This window comes from Rattus rattus, chromosome X, assembly GCF_011064425.1.
Source record: "Rattus rattus isolate New Zealand chromosome X, Rrattus_CSIRO_v1, whole genome shotgun sequence".
Classification (NCBI taxonomy): Eukaryota; Metazoa; Chordata; class Mammalia; order Rodentia; family Muridae; genus Rattus; species Rattus rattus.
The window spans coordinates 117,541,382-117,549,721 of NC_046172.1; the positions used below are offsets into that span (position 1 = coordinate 117,541,382).

General features: G+C 44.0%; 1 pseudogene; it reads left to right on the forward strand.

Moving 5' to 3' along the window:
• The first annotated feature begins 5,101 nt into the window (after positions 1–5,101).
• LOC116888832 lies at positions 5,102–7,557 on the forward strand (annotated as a pseudogene).
• The last annotated feature ends 783 nt before the right edge of the window (positions 7,558–8,340 follow it).

Sequence of the window (8,340 nt, forward strand, 5' to 3'; positions counted from 1 at the left end):
AAAGTCACAGTGATGATTTAAACATGTGCCATACTTTAGAGTTTGAAGCCCCGAATCACTGATTTTCAGATATATGTAACCCATCACCTGAGCCAGGCAAAGCTTTGAAGACCAGATGTGTATATGGAGGGTTTCCTTACGTGGTAATGTTAGCTATTAGCATCATAACAATGAGCAAAATACCTTACACTCGAGGGTGACCAACTACCTATGATTGCCCAGGACTTCCTTGGTCTTAGCATTGAAAGTCTTGTATCTAAAGAGTTCCTTCATTCCCAAGTCAATCAGGATAATCAATCACCCTGTATTACTTTACACTGATTACAACATTCTTATCAAGGAGGTATGGGTACTGTTTGCATTTTACTACAGATAGGATGACAATTCATGGAGATTAAATCACCAGTGTAAGGTCATAAATCTACAAGTAGGTGGCATCTAACCTCTACCCTTGGATGACTAACTATTCTTTCCACTTATACAGCTGAAAAGAACAAAATAGAGAGATTGCCTCAGGTATGGGAGACCCAAACTATTGTCAAAATTCAAGACAGCTGAGAGAAGTCAAATTGAGATTGCTCCCTTAGTCCCGAACTAAAAGCTGCGAGTTAGTGGAGCCACCATGGAACTGGCTCTGTAGAGCAGGCTGGCCTTAAACTCACAGAAATCTTCCTGCCTCTGCCTCCAGAGTGCTGGGAATAAATGGGTGTGCAGGATAAGGTGCTATAGTCAGATCTTGAATGTCTTACCCCCATCCACTGCCAAGACGGATATGCTGAAGGATGGTAGTCAGCCTGTAGTACTTCTGTTGGTGGGGGGGGGTGGGGGTGGAGAACTGTAGGCGTTGGCCAAGAAGCTGAACTTAAAATATTAGGGACAGGCCTTAAAGGAGATATTTGGAGTCAGTCCCTGCCCCCATCCTCCTGCCATGAAACAAACGCAGCTTTGTTCCACCTTACGCTGTTCTATCTCACTACGGGCCCTAAAGCGAGAAAGCCAGTGGGCTGTGAACTAAAACATCTAAAACTGAGCAATGTTAATCAATCCTGGGCCAGCCATTTCATGGCAGTGAGCAATGGAAAGGAACCACACCCTCAAATCTGCGTATGCTTTACAGACTTCTTCTTAGGAAGTGGAGCAAGTCCTTATGGTCTACTAAGTCATTAGCAAAGGGGTACATTTCTAGAAGACTCGGAGGATTTCCCCTGAGCACTTTGTAAATAATCTACCAAGCAAGGAGGGTCAGCCTCCACCCACAGTGGGAAATTCAGAATCACAGTCATAGCGTGAGCTAAATATTGTTGTTTTTCCCAACTCATCCACAAAGCAATAAAAATCTACCAGGAATATTGTTATAGTTCACTGGAGAATAAGAATCTGATCTTCAAGATCTGGAAGCTCAGGTTTCTATTGCTGGTGCAAAGACTCGGGAAGAAACTCAGGGTTGAAAGCTCCAGGAGAGAACATTCAAAGAATACCCGGTGAAAGATGAAGGTGAGGAAAAGTGAACAAAGGCTGCAGAGAGAGAAGGATCGATCCCTGCACTAGCGAATAGAAGGGAGGCATCTGTACTCAAGTGGTCTTAGGATGGAATATTCTGTGGTGAATTGTAAGCACAGCATCCAGCAGAACACTTCCTTAGTTCTGGAGAAGCAGAGAAGACAGGAGTGCCTCAAAGCTCCGAAACAACGAGTTAGCTTGTCTTAAGTGCCACACTGTGGCTGGCTGAGGAAATATCACTGCTAGCATGTTTGTTAATGTCAGTAATGTTGAGTTTCACTTCACCTTGGGAAGTGAGGCGCTCTAAGTGTTCAAGATTCCATTAGTGAACTCCATAGTAAATAACCATATACGGGGTTAAATTCAGGAACAGTGCGATCGATGCCCCAAACCAACACATCTTGTGACGCAGAAATAAGGAAGATATTCGATGCTCAGTTAACCCGAGGGAAATTCAATAACTGAATTAGTTAGTTGTATTGTTATCTGTTACTAAGTTAAGGGAGTTGGTAATTCTGAATAAACTCCTAAGCACCACTCATCCCCTTGCTAAACCTTCTCTAGCTTTTAGAAACGAATCAGACCCAGGCTCAGCAAATTAGTTCAGCTGTTTTCCTTTAATACATAAATGAATAAAAATAGATTCTTACCACTGACCAATTGGTAATATGCTTGGCCAACAAAGACAGCAAGTAGCTTTTATAGATTCTTCTAAAACTCTTCCCCACTCCTGCCATCAATGGTGGATTTCTTGCTGTCCTCTAAACACTGACAGCTTTCAGACTACTCCAATGTTCTCCTGACCTAAGTTCCCATGCCACTTATATCAGTACTATCCATCCCAGCTGACAGTTTCTTGATCCGTCTTCCCTATCAGAGTGTGAATTGGGTTTCTCCTGACCTTCACTACACAACCCCTAACGTCATTTATGTTTACTGATGGCTCTTTGCATAACTTATTATTTCTACTCTAAGTTCCAGAGGTTTGAGCTTGAAGCTAAGGAATAGCAGATGCACAGTCTTTTGCAGGTCTCCTTTCAAAAACTGTGAGATTGTACGTGAATAGCTCAGCTTCCCAGAAACCAGACTCCATTAGAGCAGTGAGCTGAGGACACAGCACAATCAATCCCTCATACCAGGGCCCTGAACTAGGTTGAAAGCTGCAGGGTGGCGGGGTGTGGGGGGATGATTGCTCTTTCAGAACAAAGATGACAGGTAGATGCTGAGTCTTCTTATGGCTAAAATAGAGTCTTGAAACGAGTGATATCACAAGGCACATCTCCCATACACTTTTGACTGACTTTGAGCGATTATCTCATCTCTCTGAGCCCAATTTCTTTATGGGGGCTTGGGTTCAGCCTTTGATCATTACCATTAACCATCCTTAAGGTGAACCAGGAATTGTGTGGCTACAGTATTCACAATGTTAGAGTAATGGAGGCTCTGATTTACTGAGCATACTACATGGGCCATGCTCCAGGATAAGTGTTTCAGATGCACCATCTCATTGAATCTCAACAATAACCCTTTGAAGCAGGAATCAGTGTGCTGTTTTACAGAGAGGAAAATGGCAAATTAGAGTGGTTTGGTAAGTGGTTCAGCCCATGCAGCCAATAAGTTGTAAAGCTAGGATTCAATCCTAGTTTTCTCTGGACCCAGAACCTAGACTCTTAACCCCTACCCACCCGCCCGCCCACTCATGACTCAACTGTGGCCTAATTAAGAGCTATTCACTGAGTCCTCTGAGAGCCAAGGGATATAGCAAACAAATAAAATGGTTTTGGCCTCCTCTTGAAAGGCTGCAAATTTCAGCTGCACAGTAATGTCCAATGGAAAAAAAATAGACTTGGCCCACCAATAGAAGCGTTCCTTTCCTGACCATTTTCTCAGCATTCCGGGACCCTCTTCCAACTGGAAGCTGACATTATGGCCATGCATTCAAACATGTTAATGATTCTTGACCCACAAATGTGGAGCTTTTATTTAGCTCTTTAGATGTAGAACAACAAAATACAAAACCTTCCTGAGGGGACCATTTGCAAACACTATTTTGTTGTGTTTTGAAAGCTGGGATTATCACCTCTCAATCAACTGAACCTGGGAATTTTTTTCAGAATTCAGTTATCCCTTTGAATGAATTTAGGTTTGGATACAGGAAGTGGTAATCAATCACCTTCTGTACTGTCTTTTTCAGACAGTTTCTGGTTTTGCAGATACTATTGCTCTTGCCTGTTGGGGATGCTCTTGGTTACTTAACCATATTTGCTGTCCTGGTTTCATATCTAAGTTTTGGAATTGCTTAGGTGTTAGGAAAGCACACTTTCATCAAATAAAGCATAATTCCATCCCTTCAGAAGCAGGTTAATTATTGTACATACTTGAGAGAAGGAGGTGTCCTGTTTACTAGCTGACCTAGACACAGGCTTATACTTCAGGGGTCTCTGCTGCTCTCTGCTGGTCATGAGCCTTTGCTGTAGTTGTCAAGAAAGTGTCAGTCCTAAATGAGATGTCTTCTTCAAACACCTCCCCTCAAGGCTCAGGGATCTATGGAGAAGAGAAGGTGGGAGAATTTTAAGAAGCAGACATGGTGGATGACTCCAAGGAAGCAGTGATTTCCACATACAACAGGACTTATGCACATAGGAATTCATAGAGACTATGGCAGGACCCACAAGACCTGTGCGGATTCAACTCAGAAGGGGCACTGAGAAGGAGATCTAGACAGGTTCCCATCCCTAACCAATAAGCTAACTTCATTTGTTCACCTCTAACAAAGGGCAAATCAGTTTTCTCCAATGGAGTGTCACTGGGTATGTCAACCACACTCCAGGGCAGGCCTCGTGCTCAGGAGTAGTTGGCCAACATTAAACAAACTCAAGGGTATTTTTTGCGATACTTTTATTTGGTTTGGTTTGGCTTTTTTCTTTTGTCTTACTGGTGTTTGCCTATTTGTTTTGATTTTGTGTTTTGTGGGGATTTAGTTTCTTGCTTTTTGTATATGGATGGGGAGGTGGGTGGACCTGGAAGCGGAGGGGAAAATCTGATTAAAATATACTGTATGAAAGAAATTTTTAATAAGGAAAAGAGCATGGCTCAAAGTGTTGCTGCTGGAACTTCCACTATTGCAACTTCACTGGCCCTACTATTAAGTTGTATTTAAACAGCATTTGTTTATTTGTTTATTTAAGCAGCATTGACGCTTATTAAGCAAAGGCCTTTAGAGATTGGAGAGATGTCTCAGTGGTTAAGAGCACTGACTGCTCTTCCAGAGGTCCCGAGTTCAATTCCCAGCAACCACAGGGGGCTCACAACCCTCTGTAATAGGATTTTGGTGTGATTGAAGATAGGTAGATTGTACTCACATACATAAAATAGATAAATCTTAAAAAAGCAAAAGGCTTTTAATGAAGGTCTAAACATGAGCAGTAAGAAAGGGGATGAGATGCTATCAAAGGACAGCAGTAAGTGCTTAGAGTGGGCACTGGCTTTATAGAAGTGAGCCCTGCTCTTGAGTCACCAGCTTGCAGCCTAGGCTTGCTGTGCGAGTCGGATGTGGTCTGGGCCCACCCGCTCTGTACTATTCTTTAGCTTTCTCGTCAAGATGCCTGAGGAAGTGCACCATGGAGAGGAAGAGGTGGAGATGTTTGTCTTTCAGGCAGAAATTGCCCAGCTCATGTCCCTCATCATCAACACTTTCTACTCAAGCAAGGAGATTTTCCTTTAGGAGTTGCTCTCTAATGCTTCTGATGCCCTGGACAAGATTCAGTATGAGAGCCTGACAGACCCTTCCAAGTTGGACAGAGGGAGTGCACGCTGACTTTGGTGGACACAGGCATTGGTATGACCAAGGCTGACTTCATAAATAACTTGGGAACCATTGCTAAGTCTGGTACAAAAGCGTTCATGGAGGCTCTCCAGAATGGTGCAGGCATCTCCATGATTGGGCAGTTTGGTGTCTGATTCTACTCTGCCTCATCTGGTGGCAGAGAAAGTGGTTGTGATCACGAAGCACAACAATGATGAGCAGTATGCCTGGGAGTCTTCTGCTGGTGGATCCTTCACCGTTCGCGCAGACCATGGTGAGCCCATTGGCTGGGGTACCAAAGTGATCCTCCACCTCAAAGAAGACCAGACAGAGTACTTAGAGGAGAGGAGGGTCAAGGAAGTGGTGAAGAAATACTCGCAGTTCATAGGCTACCCTATCACCCTCTAATCTGGAGAAGGAACGAGAGGAGATCAGTGATGATGAGGCAGAGGAAGAGAAAGGGAAGAAGGAGGAGGAAGATAAGAGGATGAGGAGAAGCATAAGATTGAGGATGTGGGATCTGACGAGGAGGATGAAGAGTGACAAAGATAAGAAAAAGAAAAAAAAAGATGATCAAGGAGAAGTACATTGACCAGGAAGAGCTGAATAAGATGAAGTCTATCTGGACATCACTCAAGAGGAATACAGTGAATTCTATAAGAGCCTCACCAATGACTGGGAAGACCACTTGGCAGTCAAGCACTTCCCTGTAGAAGGGCAGTTGGAATTCAGGGCATTGCTCTTCATTCCCTGATGAGCTCCCTTTGACCTCTTTGAGAACAACAAGAAGACGAACAACATCAAATTCTATGTCCATCATGTGTTAATCATGTACAGCTGTGATGAGCTGATATGAGTACCTCAATTTCATCCATTGCCGCGCCCAACCTCGACCAGCAAGGAAGACACGACCATAGGAGATCTTCTTCAAGCAGTTTTACTCAGGAACCTTGATACAACCTTCTGACTCTCTCTCTCTTCTGGCTCTCTCTCCCCGGGGAACGCCCTGCACCATACTTAAATAGCTAGCACTGGCCAGTCCTAGCAAGCCACGTGGGTCATGTAGATAGGCTGTCACTATGCGGAAGCTAGCGGGCCAGGCAGACATAGCCAAATAAGGACTTGTTTACTGCAAGGAGCGCTCACCGTTGGGAGGGTGGAAGGCGGAAACCAGTGCCATCTTTGAGGCGTGGCATGTCGCAGCTCTCTACAATCTATGGTGTGGTTGACTCTGAGGACCTGCCCCTGAACATCTCCCGAGAAATGCTCCAGCAGAGAAAGATCCTGAAAGTCATTCATGAGAACATTGTGAAGAAGTGCCTTGAGCTCTTCTCTGAGTTGGCTGAAGTCAAAAAGAACTACAAGAAATGTTTTGAGGTATTCTCCAAAAATTTAAAGCTTGGAATCTATGAGGATTCCACTAACCATCGCTCTCTCTCTATGAGCTCCTTCATTATCATACCTCTCAGTCTGAGGATGAGATGACTTCCCTGTCAGAGTATGTGTCACACATGAAAGAGACACAGAAGTCCATCTACTATATCACTGTGAGAGCAAAGAGCAAGTGGCCAACTCCTTTGTAGAGTATGTGGGGAAACGGGGCTTTGAGGTGGTGTACATGACTGAGCCCATTGATGAGCACTGTGTGCAGCAGCTCAAGGAATCTGATGGCAAGAGCCTGGTCTCAGTGACGAAGGAGGGCCTGGAGCTACCAGAGGACGAGGGAGAGAAGAAGAAAATGGAGGAGAGCAAGACAAAGTTTGAGAATCTCTGCAAGCTCATGAAGGAGATCTTGGACAAGAAGGTTGAAAAGTGACTATCTCCAATAGGCTTGTGTCTTCACCCTGCTGCATTGTGACAAGCACCTATGACTGTGCAGTCAACATGGAGTGGAACATGAAGGCCCAGGCACTGCGAGACAACTCTACAGTGGGCTACATGATGGCCAACAAACACCTAGAAATCAACCCCTGACCGTCCCCATTGTGGAGACCCTGCGTCAGAAGGCTGAGACAGATGAAAACAAAACTGTCAAGGACCTGATGGTACTGCTGTTTGAAACTGCTCTGCTCTCCTCTGGCTTCTCACTTGAGGACCCCCAAACCCACTCCAACCGCATCTACCGCATGATTAAACTAGGCCTGGGCATTGATAAAGATGAGGTCATTGCAGAAGGGCCCATCACTACTGTTCCTGAGATCCCACCAATGGAATGTGATGAAGTTGCTTCTTGCATGGAAGAAGTGGATTAAAGGCTCCTGGGAAGCCCATGCCCTCTGTATAGTATCCCTGTGACTCCCCCAACAGCCTAGACTGGCCCTGACCCACCTGGCTCTCTGCTCATGTCTACAAGAATCTCTTCTATTCTGTCCTTGTGCCTTAAGACAGGAAGAACCCCTCCCACAGAAATAGCAGGGGTGGGTGTTGTGTTTTGTGTTTGTTTGTTTTATTTTGTTCTGAAATTAAAAGTATGCAAAATAGAGAAGATGCAATTTAAAATAAAAGAAGTGAGTCCTATCTAAATGACGTAGCAATAGTCATATATTATATTGGTGGCTTTTAAAGTTACATTTTCAAAGGGTTTAAAAATTAAAAATGTTTGGGTGTACAAATTTTATCCAAAGAACTTTCCTTTAGTAAATGAGATTAGACGGTGGCTATGAGGGCATTAAACATTAAAGTTTACAGGTTGAAGAAGAGAAAACAAAATAGATCATAAAGGTGAAAAAGTCTTTACTGTATGTCAATCACAAAGAAGTCAAGTCCAGCTATGTTGGCACATGGCTTTAATCCTAGCAATTGGGAGGTGGGCGGGTCTACAGGAATTCAATGCCAGCTTCATTTATATAGCGAGTTGCAGAGTTGCAGACAGAGCTATGAGAGGGGGAGGGAGGCATGAATTGACTATAAACACAGTTCTTATTCATGTTTGTAAAATTCTTCTCATCCTTAGCCAAAAGGAGTGAGGAGCTTGTTCACCTTGAGTACTTTATCTTTCTATGCTGCCTCAGTTTTCCCCCATGAGACTTCAATTC